The 14,953-nt window shown below is 40.2% G+C and overlaps 1 protein-coding gene and 1 long non-coding RNA gene across 5 annotated transcripts in view; both read left to right on the top strand.

Moving 5' to 3' along the window:
* Nucleotides 1-14,953, top strand: part of CTBP1 (C-terminal binding protein 1) — a 234,579-nt gene that overhangs the window by 84,901 nt on the left and 134,725 nt on the right. The window lies entirely within an intron of this gene.
* On the top strand, nucleotides 622-14,161 carry LOC126651801 (uncharacterized). The gene is made up of 2 exons (XR_007631786.1): nucleotides 622-7,524; nucleotides 12,521-14,161. It is a non-coding gene; the product is annotated as an uncharacterized LOC126651801 (long non-coding RNA).

The raw sequence follows: 14,953 nt of genomic DNA, 5'->3' as shown, positions 1-14,953 counted from the left end.
AGAGCATCCTGAGAAAACAGACGAAATAAGGTCTGTGCCTGGCTGATACCTACCGAGACTTCTTTAGCCTAAATAGCAAATTCTGGTTCCTAATCGTGTGTAAACAAACTGCAGCCAGGCTGGCAGGCGTTGCCTGCTTGTGGCGGTAACAGAAATATGAAAGATGACGTGAGTACTGCAGAACTGAATTACCCTCCACGCCTCCTGCTTGTTTTCTCACCCAGGCAGGTGAGGGAGAGCAGATGAAGGCTTTGCTTTTCCTTTTGGCACAGCGCTGGATTGTTTCCCTGGTACCTGTGACCCCACCACAGAGCTGAAGAAATCCTTGTTGTTTCTCAGTCTTGTGCGTGATATTAAAAAAAAAAAATCTTCCAAATATAAATAGATAATTAACTCGTAATAAATATTTTCCTGAATAATCAAACATGAAAAAAGTCAGGCTAGAAAAAGTAAAACTCAGTTGGATTTTTTAGGCTTATACTTCTTTGTAATTGTACGAGTTGGATAACTCCAGTATGCACAGGAATATTCACATGGATAAATGCATTTGCTAAACATGATGATGAAACATAGATTACTGAAGGTTTGGCATCAGTAATACCCATAAATCATACATTTATTAGAAAACAGTCTCTGAATTTCCTTTATTATCTACCTGTGTGTCTGAATTAAAGAACCAGAGTTTTAGTAGGTATCCTCTAGTTGTTTATTGCTGGTTTTTGTTTGTTTGTTTGTTTGTTTGTTTGTTTTCCTTTATTGTGACCTTGCTGGATGAGAGGATGGAGAGAATGTTTCCTTGGTGAAGTGTGAGGGATTATTGAGTCTTTACGGTTTCTCTCTAATAGTGATGTGACTTATTGTAGCACTTTCCCCTGACAGCAGCAATGTTTATTTCTAAAGTATCATTTTCATACTTAAGCACATGCAGTGCTAGATTGGAAAACTTCTAATGACAATTGCATGGCATGTTTGTTTTTAAATGGTTATGTTGAACGACGGCAGAAAAATTAATCTGTAGTTTTTAAAGATCTGTGATTTTTATATCTGTTATTTAACAGAGCCATAATGCCATCACCGAGCGCTGCCAGTTGGGTATAAAGTGCAGTGTGTAACACTTTCTGGTGGCAGAGTTGCTCTAAGTGGAGAAATAATTTAAGCGGTACAAGGATTTTTATGGCACTCTTGTCACAATTAGCTGTGTTTATGAAATATGAATTTACACAACATCTGCCTTTCGGGGCTGGCGTTCCCCTCGGAGCCCGCTCGCTTCCCAGACCGGCAGTGTTGTGCCTGGAGCATCATGATAGGGCAGGATGGATTGTGTGGTGGATGGACAACCGTGGCAACATAAGGATTCACTTGATAGATGTGGGTGGGGAATTTGTGCAGGAAATGCAGATGGTTTAAAGTGTAAAACCTTTCGGTTTCTCTTTAGCAGGGCGGCTTGCTTAGGCGCAGCAAGGTCCCTGACCTGCAACTGGCTTGTCCCGTTCTCGCTCCTCACAGTCTTTCTGCTCATCCCTTTAATTTTTGTGCTTCCCTGTAGGCAAAAAGGGTGGCATGTGTGGTGTGCTGGTGGGGTGGGATTTAGGGTCTGGCACACACCATTACAGTGGATTTTGGAGGGAATAGTCCTCTCTATCCCGAAGCTGCAGATGAGGACTTGCAGTGAGGTGGGTGAATCCAGCTGGACCTTGCAGCATCAAAGTGCTGGTTTGTCTCCTCCAAACTCTCCTCTTTCACATGCCTCTTGGTGGTCACCCCCTTACCTGAGGGTTTCAGGCATTTTACATGGTTACATCTGTCAAATTTGTCTCATCGTGGACCACTGTGCCTTTTACTGTTTTATTTTCCTCCAGCACATGGTGGAGGGCTCCTCTTGCCCCTCCTGGCTAAACTCAGAGATGGTCATTAATATCTAACTGCTAAAATTTTTGTAAGCATCACAGGAAAGTCAAGTTCACAGAAGGATAAAGTAGCCTGAGAGACACTGATGCTCCTCCTTCGATAAGGGCTGGCTTTGGGGGAGAGAGCAGGAGGTGCTTTACAAAAGGTGGAGATTCCCATCATGGGCCAACTTGGGGCACAGGTAGCTTTTCACACCAATGGGAAGCGGGCACAATGATGAGAGACTGTGGAAAAACGTTAAAAATAATTCTATGCCGCTTCTCCCACTTTCCATACCTTGCCTATCTTGTCTAGTGAATGCTTCAGATCTGGCACTGCCCCTCAGGGCAGAAGCTGTGCAAGTGCAAAGGTCTCAGCCTGGCCCGTCGGGAGGGGCAACATTCAGTATGTGGAGAAATTGTCCTGAAACATTCACAGTGAGTGCCGTTGGCACAACATCCTGCAGATTTTGAGGCCCAATGTTAAGAAATGAGTACTCAAACTTAGAGGTTGTACAACTTGGAGAGCCTGGCGCAAGGGTTCGGTTGGGTGGTGGGAGCGATCTAAATGCTCACTGCTATTTTTGGCATCATTCGGGGCAAGATAATTGAGGTTGCTCATGTAGCAAGCTCTGGTATTGTGAAGACTAAGAGCAGACTGTGCTCTGTGTTACCTTTACATCCACATTTTAGAAGATGAAGTAAAAATAGTACCAAGTGTTACATCTTGGTGAAACCATCCAGCAAAACCTCCTTGTTCTTCCATAGATATTTAGTCCAGCTTTCTGCTGCTGCCACCTGCTTCCAATTGCTCTCTTACCAATATTTGCAAATTATTGTTACAACTGCTAGATCAGAGTGAAAATTATGTGCAATACGTTGTTATAGTGGAGATCAATCATATTATCTTAGAGCTAGTTTAATCTGGTGAAGGAGAGAGTCCAAACTAGTTAATTATCTCTTCTTTGGGTTATCCTTCTATGAAATGGGGATAATCATAATCATAAAATGTGCTTTAGGACTTATTAAATATTTCTGAAGCACTTACGAATCATAGTTAAAAAAATAATTGCCTAGTAAATTGTCTACTTAATAAAATGTAAAAGATCTAGAATATATTACACTTCATAATCATTTAAATAGATGCATGTAGTTTATTTACCTGCTCAGTGAGAACTAACAACATTGAAAGCAAATAGGTGTTTAGGAGAACTATATTGGCAAAATGAAATTATTTAAATCAGGGTTTCCAGTTCACTAGTTTAAATTACTTTTACATTTATGATTTAGGCTTTGATTTAAAGCATACTTTGTGCTGTTAACGTTCAAAATTTATCATCAACACTGAAACTGTGAACACAAAAGACATTCTTGGCAAGACCTGCAGAATGCAGTGTCAGTATATTTCTCTGGAATGCTAGAGATTTAGAAAACAAAACCTTCTTCTCGGTGCTTACAACTTTTGATATATGGGGGAAAAAAAACCAAAACAAGCTGCAAATGATTATATTTTAGTCAACAGACTGATGGGTGGCTGTTCCAACGGCCTGGAAGGGCCAAGGGCTGAGTAGAGATACTGCTGGCATTGTAGAGATACTCTGTGTCATTGGTCTTTTTAGAATCGGAGGAATATTTATAAAGATTTTTTTGAATAAATAACATCAATTTCTTCATCAAATATGAAAGGACTGATAATGTTTGCTCTTGCTTTTGTGGATTAGGAGTAATACCAAGAAAGAGACTTGTTGTGCATTACCAACAGAAATACTGCAGAATGGAAGGGACTTTTTAGAGCTTTTTATTCGTTTATTGTTCTGCCGAGCAATTAGAAAAACAAAATCTCTTTACGTTGTCTTTACACTCAACAGATTGGCATTTGTTTTTCTCTTTCTTTAAAAAGCCCTCAAACAACCAACCAGCTGAGATTTTCTTCAGTCGGGAAGGAAGTTTAGACCCAAAGTTTCCAGAATTTGTGACTCTTATTCTCATGTTACTGCAGCTGGGAATACGAAGGGGAAGGTGTAGGCTTTGCATGAAGGTTGTGTGTAGCCTTCTAAGCTGTGCAAGGCTGTAAATCCTCAAACCAGCTCTGCCTCCCAGCACTTTTACATGGATCCTGGTGTAGCCATGGTGCTGTGTGGCCCCAGGGATGGGGGTTCCATAGGTGATGCTCAGGTGAGAACATGGTGCACTTACCTCTCCTGCTTGATCTCTTCCGGATAATAAAAGGGGATGGGCTGCTGTCTCTTTTCACAGGACTCATATATCCTCAAGGATTTTCCAGAATTAAGTGCCTGTGAAATTAGGAGCAGAGGAATGGCTCTGGACAGGACTTACTAGCCCTTTACTTGCCTTTAGGAAATGTTGTGATTAGGGATCTGAATTACGCCCGTTAAGAAATGGTAATTTCAACTTTAAATAACGACGCTTTAAATTGTGATTTGCATTTGTATCTTTAAGGGGTAAATACCAGATTGCATAAGTAGTTTTGTACCTTCCTGTTTTCATTCTTACTCAGACTACCTTGAAATAGAATAACCTCTGAGTTGTTACTGTGATGTATTGGTACCACAGTTTGAAAACCAAGATCAATAATCATATTTCCTATCTTCTTCAACAACAAAAAGAAAAAACTCCATTATTTTCTGAGCTGTTCAAAAATGTTGCTTGCCTCATTTTGTGTGTACCCACTTCAGTGACCAGAATGTCAATGGAGGCTTTGTTTAAATGTTTTTCTTTATTTTTTTCGCTCCACTCCCACCCACACATACACCTGTTCATCTAAGTCTTTTGGGCCAGATATTGGTTTATTTGGTTGGGGCTTTATGTTTTGTTTTTTTTTTCTTCCCCCATCGTTCAGTTAACTGCTTGTTGTCAGCAATTCTGGCACATCCCCTTGTTTTCTGTGGAAAAAAAGGCTTGTTTCCAATGGCAAAGAGTTAATCTGGCTCAGAGTTAGATTAACTGTTGCAGTAGCTCATGATAAACATCTGTTGCAATACTCCCAGATGAGAACATTGCTTTCAGAACTATTTACTGCACGTTTTGAACCGTGCACTTTACTTGTGGTTTTATTTTTTCCCCTCCAATTACTAAATTCTTTTGAAAGGACATAAATCCATAAGAGTCTATCTCGGAGACTGTGTTTATTTTATGATACAGGGAAGGAAATGTGGTTATTGAGTTATTGCTCATGTGCTAGAGCGCCTGAATACGTCTGACTGGAGCGCAGAGGCGTGTGCATTCCTTAATAAAAACCAACTGTGGAGCGGCTCCTGGGAGTGCTGCCGCGTGTGTCCGTGCTCTGCCTGTGGTGGAACCCTCTGGATGCAGATCCTCTGAGTGTTTTCCTCCTGCTCTGAGTTTGGCAAGATAAGGCTGGCAGGGAATGGAGTTTTACTTGGGCCTGGAACCCAAGGGTGGGTATGTGGTTGGAACGGTTTGGCCAGTAGGACTTGGCCGTTGAGGAAACCTTCTGCTATTTCTTTGGAACTTTTTTATTTTTTTTCTTTTTTTAATTATTAAAGAAGTTTTTGAATTCTAGATATTTAATGGATCAAACAGTGACAGCTTCTCCTGCAGCTGGCTTTTGAAGTTAGCTCTGCCAGCAGCCACTTCTCGCTGTAGCTGAGGATCCAAGAGCAAGCAAGCAAAGCAAGCTTTGGTACATTTTCCCAAAACATCAACAACCTTCTCCCCCACCCCGCCCAAGCCACAAAACCAAACCATTCTTGGTGTCTCTGGGAAAACACCATTGGAAAACAACATGGAATACCTTAAATGGTGTGTGTTTTTCCAACAAATAGTTTTTCTTTCTTATGCTAATAAGGAAGATCCTGTTAATGAAATCATGTTCAAAGTGTTTCCCATATTTCTCAGAAGGTGAAAAATATTTTTGAGCTGAATTACATATGCCTAATGTTTCCTAACAATATCAGAGAAAATATCTGTGTACTTTACAAGTGTGTTGATCTTCACCACGATTAGCCCTCTCTGCATAGCTGTCTAACAAACCTAGGCAAAGAAATGGGTGACTTTCACACACTGAAGCTACTTTAGTAAAATACATCAGTCTGTAGCTTTATTTCTTGCTGATTTTCTTAGGTCTGGCAGAAACACTTGTTTTAGCAATAAATCTGTAAGAACAGCCGTTCTGGTTCAGATCAAGCACATCTAATTCAATATCCTGTCTGTGATGGTGATCAGCAGCAGGTATCTAGGGAAGCGTACAAGAACAGTGATAAAGTGTTAGAATCCAAGGTGAGATTTCTTAGTTTACCAGTTTTATGGTGCTATCAGGATTTTCAGAATCTGCTTCCTAAACATAATGCTGAAATGACAGGTGTGTGATACTTAACAGCCTCGGCTTTCTCTTAAGGGCTGTGGTAGTGATAGGAGGATAAAAAAGGAAAAAAAAAACCTGAAAAGTAATGGATGGTACATAAAATAAAAAGAAATAATGGTATAGACTGGGAAAAATAGTGAAAAAGGAGCTATAATTACTGCATAGTATAAAGAAATGGCAGGAGGGTACCCTCCTGCACTGGAGCTCACTAAGACCTTGGCAGGTTTTTATCCATCACTTGTGTCACATCGTTTGGGCACAGGGAAGAGCAGGGCACAGCCAGTACATGGAGAAATAGTTGGCCTGAGCCTAGTTCAAGGCAAGATGGTAGAGGGCAGACAAATAAAGTGTGGGAGAAGAAACACATGGGAAAGGGGAACGTGAGTGAAGGGAGTGTCAAAGGAACCTTTAGAAACTCGGGATTATTCTCTGTCTGTAAATATCTGACCATCGAAATTAGTGAGTAAGAGGTGTTGTCTGTGTAGGAAGTATGTTCTGCAGGCCTGCACTGACTCCCTTGTGGCATCACCGTATTTTTCCAGGCTTCAAGACACCCAGGTTTTATTTTTAGCGCTCCCCTGGGTTCTGTTTTATGGTGAACCTGTCCCAGCTTGCTGCAGTCATTACTACTAAGACCGTCTAAATAGCAAAACTTGAAAATACTTGGAGCAATGTAAATAGTAATAAATTATTTTGTCTTAGTGTGGATTAAAAGGTACACACTTTGGGTGGACTTGGTTTTGGGTCAGGTTTTTTGAATGCTCTGGAGCAGGAGGATGATGAACCTTCCATCAGTGGCGTGCAGAGGTAATGGTGCTGTACTTTAAATAGCAGACACGAGGGCGTTGTGACTGGGACATTGTCGCTTTAGCATTCGCTTCTTAAAAAGTAGATTTTTTTTTTTTTTTTTAGGGAGCTTTTACAAAGGTGTGTGGAAAACTGTTATTGACTGTCTAAAGTGAGTTCAAGAATAATGCTGGTGAGGAGGTGTTACAGTGGATGAGGAGGTGTTACAGCAAACTGCTCACCAAAATAAGTCGTGCTGCAAGCACGCATCAAATCTGGCAAATTCAGGGTTTATTGTGTGTGTGTCAGGATGGAGAGAAGAGGATGCATTTGAGTACAAAAGGGCAAGAGCCATCTTGAATTTTAACACAGTGTATGTAATCCTATGAGCAGCAAAGGGGTTTAGGACAACCAGAGGAAGTGGGTGCTTTGCGGTGCCTTACAGGAAGGACAGCTTCATCTGTGCCTAAAGACCAGGCAAAGGGGGTTTCTCAGCTCATAGATAAGGTAAGGTACAAGATAAAATAATTCAAACCAGTCTTTAGTAAGTCGATATTGTCATATATATATATATAAATAAACATAAATTAATAATATTGGTAGTATTGTGTGCATATGATATTAGAACAAAGTTTCCTGTAATTAAGGGGGCACAGTGCAGAGGCAGCTTCACAATATGGGAACTTAAACGCCGTGAGTTTCAGGATTGAGCTTCATTTACCTTTTTAAGAGGATTATAGGAAATTGATCCTTTCTCAGTTCCCCAAAAGGCTTTTTCCAGCCTGGCATTCTCAAATCCAAGGAGCCTGAAGTCTGGGGCTGGTTTTCTCTGATATGTGCTGTGGAAGGTGTTTTGATTTATACCTTGTTGTTATTGTGGCAGCTGTGGACAGGAGTACAGGAGTGAATTCTGCTGTCTCTCTTTGCCAAAGCATTTCTCCTCTTCCACTGATTATTAATGCTTCTGAAGAACCTGAGTCTGTGTATGCTTCCTATTAGTAAATAAAATTAAATACAACTTCGATAGTTACTACTCTCTATAGGAAAACAGGATCTCTAATGAGGTGTATGTAAAATAAATTTTTCCAATATCTGGGCTATGCTGTTGCCCTTTACTGTGCAGCTTTTTATGGAAAGGTTTATAAAGGTAACATGTCAACACTGTTGTCTTTTTCTCTCCCATTGCAGCAATGTTTCTTTTACATTTTGGATACCATATAACCACCTTAGAATAAACATTCTCCAGCTTCAGCCTGGATGCGTTTTTACAGCACACACAGGACTTTTTTATGGATGGTTTTGCACTTTCTCTCCTGTTACCTATCTCCACGTTTGCCTAACAGCTCTTCAAAATCTTTTCTAAGCATCCCAATGATTTCATTGTCACTCACAAATAAAGAATGTGCCCAGTTATATATTTAACATAAAAGAGAATTTACCCTTGAATTTCAGCAGTCACTTAAAAATTTTGGTTTTTCCTACAGCCTTATAACTTGGCTCTCAAAAGGAGGTTCTTCAGGATCAAGGAGGAATCTGATGGCACATTTGCACTCCAGTTTACAGTAACTTTTTACACTCAGGCTTTATTTAACTTCTGTAATTTTGTTGTGGTTTCTTTAGTAAACAGAAATAGCCCTGCACTTCTGTTTCTCAAAACGCCTCATACTTGTGCTGAGCTGTTAATAGGTCTGTTAGTATTGTTAAAGTATTAACAGAAGAATAATTGCTGTGCTTGTAATTGTATTGAGGCTAAAAAAGCATTCTCATAGAATATTAATGAGAGCCTTTCTTGAGGTATGGATTACTGTTCTAAGGACAGAAAATTAAACTAAAAAAAGAAAAAAAAAAGAAAAAAAGAAGAAAGTACCATTCTGGAGGAATGCAATAATAAAAATCAATAAGGGTTCGGTTTAGCCTTTAGCTGCCTTGCTCCTCCACTCCTAAACCCCATTTGTGCTTCCTGTAGGTATCCCAGAGATCTGCTCCACACCATATGTGCTCCGGTACCGCGGGGGGCTGGGAGCCGGGTGGCACTCTTCACAATGGATTTTCTTTTTTCTGTTTATCTCAGCCTTAAATTACTTTAACCTTATTTAGTCTTAAAAAACTGTGACTATAGAGCTAATATTTTATGCAGCACCGAGAGGAACTGGAAGCGCATTTCATTGCTATGCGAAACGCAGCTGGGGAATGGCGCAGAATTAACGACACGGAGCTGTGCTCTGGAGAGTGTGAGCAGTAGTTTATTTTCATTTCTGTCATTAAATATCTTATTACCATCTATTTTTTTTTTTTTTTTTTTTTTTTGTTCCTCTCCCCTGCAGTGCAAAAAAAGGGGTGATTACTAGAAGGTAGGAACTGTACAACTGCTGGGAAGTACCTTAAATCAGTGACCTTCGGTTGACCTCCACAACCGCTGATGTGAGCTCTGCTATTTTTTTCAGAGCTAAGCTAATACCTCTGCCATACTTCTTTCATCAGAACTTATTCAACTTTTATAACGAGTTGCTGATTTGCAAGACAAAATCCAAATATAGGAATAATTAAAGAAAAAAAGATTGTAAATCTGAAGGGAGTGCATCAGGGCATAATGAAGCTGTGGAAATGTTCCCTGGGACTTGCATGACCATTAAAACTTTGCAGCTAATGTTGCATAATGTAGTTTTCTGAATGTTTTTGGTACCAGTTACTTCTATATAGGCAAATGAGTGCCGTTGCAACACTTAGTTTTTTCCAGACCCGTTGATCTGTATGAAAAACACGGTGCAAACTTGGGTTTGTCGTTTGTTTTCTGAGATTTCAAAAGGGGCTTCAATTTATATTCTGAAACGTTTAATTTCTTTTTCCAGTCTCATGTACCAGCTCCTTGTCATCCTTCATCCTCCCTTGTCTGACATCAGTTTCTCTCTTGTCCATTTAAAACTGAAACTTGAAAAACTGCAGTTTTATACTTTATATTATTCTTCTACCCCGGAGCTGTTTTTAGTGTCTTTATTGCAAGTAGACAGATGGTGATATTTGGTTTCCTGTCAGTTTTAATGAATATAGATAGGAGTGATAAGAACATTTGCTTCGTTTAGCAAACTTCCTTTTCTGGCTTTTAATTAATGAAGTGCTCGCTGATGTGCCGCTGCTTTTGTACGTGCTACAGTTAAATCTTTTATACGACTCAGCTCGTAGTGTCGGATAATGAAAAAGAGGATGAAAATAACTTCTGTCAAGATCCTCTAAAGTTTACTTACACAGGCTTTGAATGCTGCAGATACCAGAAACTCAACGTGCTTGTGTACGAGCTGCCGTGGCAGTATCCTTGGTTTCTGCGTATTTTGGTAATATTTTGTTTTCATACAAAGGGCCCAGAGGAAGTGTGGCCTGTGTTTGGTGTTCAGTTAACCTTGGGTGAGGTTCAGTTCAGCTTCGGAGCAATTCGCTTCTCACGCAACTTCTTAAACAGAATAAGGTCCACAGCAAAAATTCGGTAAAGTAGAAAACAAACCCTTGGCTTTCCGAGCCTTTTTTCTTTGTTTTTTCTTTTTTTCCCTACATTTTGTCCTGCTTTGGAGAGCACCGAAGCATTAATCCTGACATTGATTTTCTTTTCAAATAGTTTGATTTCTGTGTTAGCCTAGCTCAGACGTTATTTTAGATTCTTGCAAACTATTTTAAGGTCCATTGTTCTTAAGATCTTTCTCCAATGTTTAATGCTAAGGAGTTTTCTCTTCTTTTTGTGTATATTGGGGTTTTATACAGTTTCGGGATTGGTGCTTGTAGCCCAAATTGTTTAAATAGTTTCTGCCTTGCTGTAACAGTTTGAATTCTTTAATGGTAAAAGTAACCATGTCTGTGTGTATAAAATATTTCAGTGGGTAAAGCCTGAATACTGCCTGTAGGTATAAAATCTCTGCTTTAGCTTTGTAGCTCTAGTGGGTTCAGATCTCACTGGATGGAGAGGAATGATTTGGGGTGAAGGGCCAGAGGGTGATCTTTGGGAAGATTAATTTGTTAAACGTCTGAGTATTGCTAATTCTGAAGAAACTGATTTTAAACTTTGTTTTATCTTAGACTTCCCATTTCCTGAGTTAAAAATTGGACAAGATTTTGTACTTTTTTCAGGACTTTTGTTTTGTTGTACCCTTATAAGGATAGGATTTGGTTCCCTGGTGGCAAATCTGTTCAGGAAAAAAAAAAACCTTGGTCTATTTTAGAGAACTGTTTTAAAATACTCTAACAAGCCTGGCAGGAAGCAGAAATAGTTGTTATTTTATATTATTTCTTAGGTCTTTCTGAAAACATCACAAAGTGAAAACCTTGTTCCTCTGGAAAACTTTTCTCTCTGTGAAAGATACCTCCATTTTAAGTGAGTTAAAAACAAACAAAATATTTTCACTGGTGCATTTGGTGGGTGAAGGCAAATAATCAGGTGCTTGTAACAGGTTTATAGCATGGATGGTATCACCTCTGCAGACACAAACAGTGACTGAGGTTTTGAGAGCATCCTTCCTTCCCAAAGGTCACAAATAAGAAAACAAAAATCACGAAAGGATGCCCCCAAAAGAGCTTATTTTTGAATAAATACATACTTTCTGTACTTGTGCTCAATGTTGGTGGGTTTGCAGCTCTCATTCCCGTGTTGGTTTATGGAAGGGTGTGCGAGCCATTTTATAGGGAAACTTGGATCTCTGTTGGCAGCTCTAGCACGGTGCCTTCTGCTTGGGTACCTGGAAAAAGCTCACATTCTCTGGGAATAAAACCCATGTTTCAGATCCCAGGCATGTTCGTGTACTCTATTTTTGTTACGAGGTTCCTTTCTTCTGAGCCAGAAATTAGCCTTGTTCCCCACAACAGTGCACAGAACAGGGGTCAGTTTTAATCTGTGCTGTTTTCTTTGCAAAAAATCAGTGTAAACAAAAAGTGCATGGCGGTGCCTCCAAATGTGCAGACAAGAACATTTCGATATTGTTCGTTACAATATTAAGGTTGTTCTTTTATTTCTCTCTGGTTCCTTGTCACCTTTCAGGAAACAGAACTGCGTGTCTTCTCTCTTAAAATAAAAGAGTGTTTTCTGATGTGTCTAAACAGGTGTGCACTGCTGTATTTGACACAGGTTTTTGTGAATTTTATATGAAATCCATGCTTGAATTAATGTGAAAAATAAGCACATTTGATTCAGACTGAATAAAACCTTTTCCTTCTGGAAAGAGACCATAGTCTGTATTTGTGGGGTTTATTTTTCTTTAGCATTTGCTTCTTATTCTCCAAATAATTGTACTTGCATGTTCTCGTTTTTCAATATTTGCCAAAATCTCCAGCAGTTCTTATTCTCTCATATCTCCTTCAGTCATGAGCCAGAAGGAAAAAGAAAGTCATCTGGAAAAGAAAACCCACAGGGCTTCATTCCCTTCCCACGCCCCATCATTTTCTCTCCACATTTTGAAGATGTGAAGCAATTTAGATCAGCGTTCTCCATCGTTCCTTTTTCCTAACCCGATTCCTCTTCTTGCAGAGAGAAACAAAAGGAAGATACAGAAGAGAAGCTGAAGAAGAAAGGAAAGAAAGAGAAAAAGTAGTGGAGAAAATCAGAACAGAGTTGGCTTTTCTAAAAGGACTTGTCCGGGAAGCAAAATGAGCAGCTTCCCTCCTGTATTTTTTTCCTGTTTTTAGCCCATCCCAGATACTGCTATTCCAAGATAAGTGGGTCAGGCAAACGGGCATAATTAATAGCGATTTCACAGTTGCTGTGGGTATGGGAGAGTGTAGTGGGAAGGGTGGATTCAAGGAAATGTTGGCAGGCTCTCAATGGAAAGCTCCCAGCTGAGCCCCAGGTTGCCATACCCATCTTCTGCCATAAGACTTTGGGCTGTGCCAGCCAGGTGGGAGCTGGATCAAAGTGGGAATAGAGCAGATGGATGCTCCGCTGGATGCTCTAGTGGATGAAGTGTAGCACATCTTGAGTACACAGAATTTAGTATGGGACAGTTTGTATTTGTGAGAGCAGTTGGGGAAAGGATGGATCAACCCTTTGAACAGCATAGTGGGGAAACAAACTGCAAAGTGCCCTGACCAGGGGACATAATGGGACATAATGTTTTTCTGTCAGATATTCTGGGTTTATTAGTAAGGAGTATTTCCTGTGGCCTACATGCACCTCTAGTTTCAATTACACAGCTAGTTACAGTTTGAAGGTGTCGCTGCAGAGAAACGTCTTCAAAAAAAGTGAGCCATAAACCATGTAGTGCTGTCACAGAAGATGGAAGACACGCCACTTGCCTTGTTCAAATCTGCTTTTTGCAAAGTTGAAATTTTATTTGGTTTCACTCTTTTTTTTCCTGATGGAGCCAGGCTACTATGAACAGCTGTGCTGCATCCTGGTCAGGGTTAATGCCATGTTTTCGGATGCTCCTGAGGCCCTGGTGGTTCTTTTCAAATCCTGGTGTGCCCTCTTCTCTTGAGCAGGTCGAGCCCGTTGGATTAGTGTTCCCAGCGGCCTCCGTGCTTGGATTACACCCCCCAACATCACCTGCTTGTGTTGCCACCAGGGCCTGCAAGAAAAGCTTCTATCTCGTTGAAAAGGAAACACCTGAACAGGAGCTTTTTACACCCCTATGATACATTCAACTCAGCCACCTTGGAAATTCGCTGGGTGGGAGCAGCGTGCCCTGGTTGCTGTGGTAGAGGCTCATAAACAGTCACTTCATCCAGCTGGGACCTTTCAGGGCTGGCTGTTTGGGGACCACTGCCCTGCATCCCTTGCTGGAGATGGGTTGTTTGTGGGGGTGGACGTGGTGCTCGCAGAGGGGAGGCAATGTACAGAACGGCCATTCCGCAGAGTGGGAGTGCGACACCTCGGGAAGATGATCTTACTCTGTTTGCCTCCAGAAACCCAGTAAATTAATGTTTTTAGCTCTGTAAATGTGCTTGTGGGTTGCAGGGTAGCTGGCTACATACATCTCGTGCTTTAAGCTCTTGAATGCAGAGGATGGTGTGGAAGCATCTGAGGGTTTGGTTTTTTACACCAGATCAAGTCTGTGTTTCAGATTTTAGGGTGCATTAGGAAACTTCATCCTGCCATTTCTCCACATGGATCTGACTGTGGTATTGAACCTTTGTCCTTTTCGTGGAAAATAAAAAGATGATTCTATCAGTGGCTATGCCTGTATTGTCATACATTTCGGTTAGATAACTTGAGATCTTTGTACACATGATTTGAAAGATTTTGGGATTATTATAAGAAAAAAAATCAACTTTCTGAAGTATTTTAAGGGAAAAAATTAATTTCTCTGAAAGCAGTAGCTTATTCATCAGCAGGTCTGTTCTGAGTACAAGAATGTACAGCCCACGCAGGGCCACATTTTATTGTCTGATAGACATCAGTAACTGGTATTTTTCCTCACAAAAGACTTTTGCTTACTACTGAAGACCTATATTGTCCGTTCTTTCAATAAGAGCATCTGAAAAAGTGCTTTAGAAGCTTAAGTTATTATTATTTGGAACATTTTAATTTTTCTAAATTATGGTTTCAGTGCAAAGACGATAAATTGGAACTGAAGGATGGTTTGTAATTTCTCTGTGCTTTAGACAAAACATTTGTGCATCTGTATCTTTTTCTCCATATGTTGAACATGCCATATGGAAAGGTCACTCTGCATCTCAACTTGCAGATGAAATAGGCTAGAAGTAGGAAACCACTCCAAACCAAATGTGTTTTTTAGCAAAGGAAAAGCCCCAGAATTGCATTTGTCACCTGGTGGACATTTGTACTGTTAACTAATAATTATGATTTGTGGTTTTATACCAAAGAGACTTTGGGGGGGGATTTTTTTCTCAAGGGGAAAAAAGAGTACATACTTGGGAAAAATGCTGTCTGTAAAAGCCAAAAAGCTTAAAGGTGAGCACAGTGAGCTGGGAAATGGTGATGTGTATTCTTAGTAGAGAGGAA

The sequence above is a fragment of the Myiozetetes cayanensis genome, unplaced genomic scaffold (assembly GCF_022539395.1).
Source record: "Myiozetetes cayanensis isolate MyiCay16 unplaced genomic scaffold, myiCay2020 scf7, whole genome shotgun sequence".
NCBI lineage: Eukaryota > Metazoa > Chordata > Aves > Passeriformes > Tyrannidae > Myiozetetes > Myiozetetes cayanensis.
The sequence above is the reverse complement of the archived record's forward strand: the minus strand, read 5'-3'. Positions and strand labels throughout refer to the sequence as shown.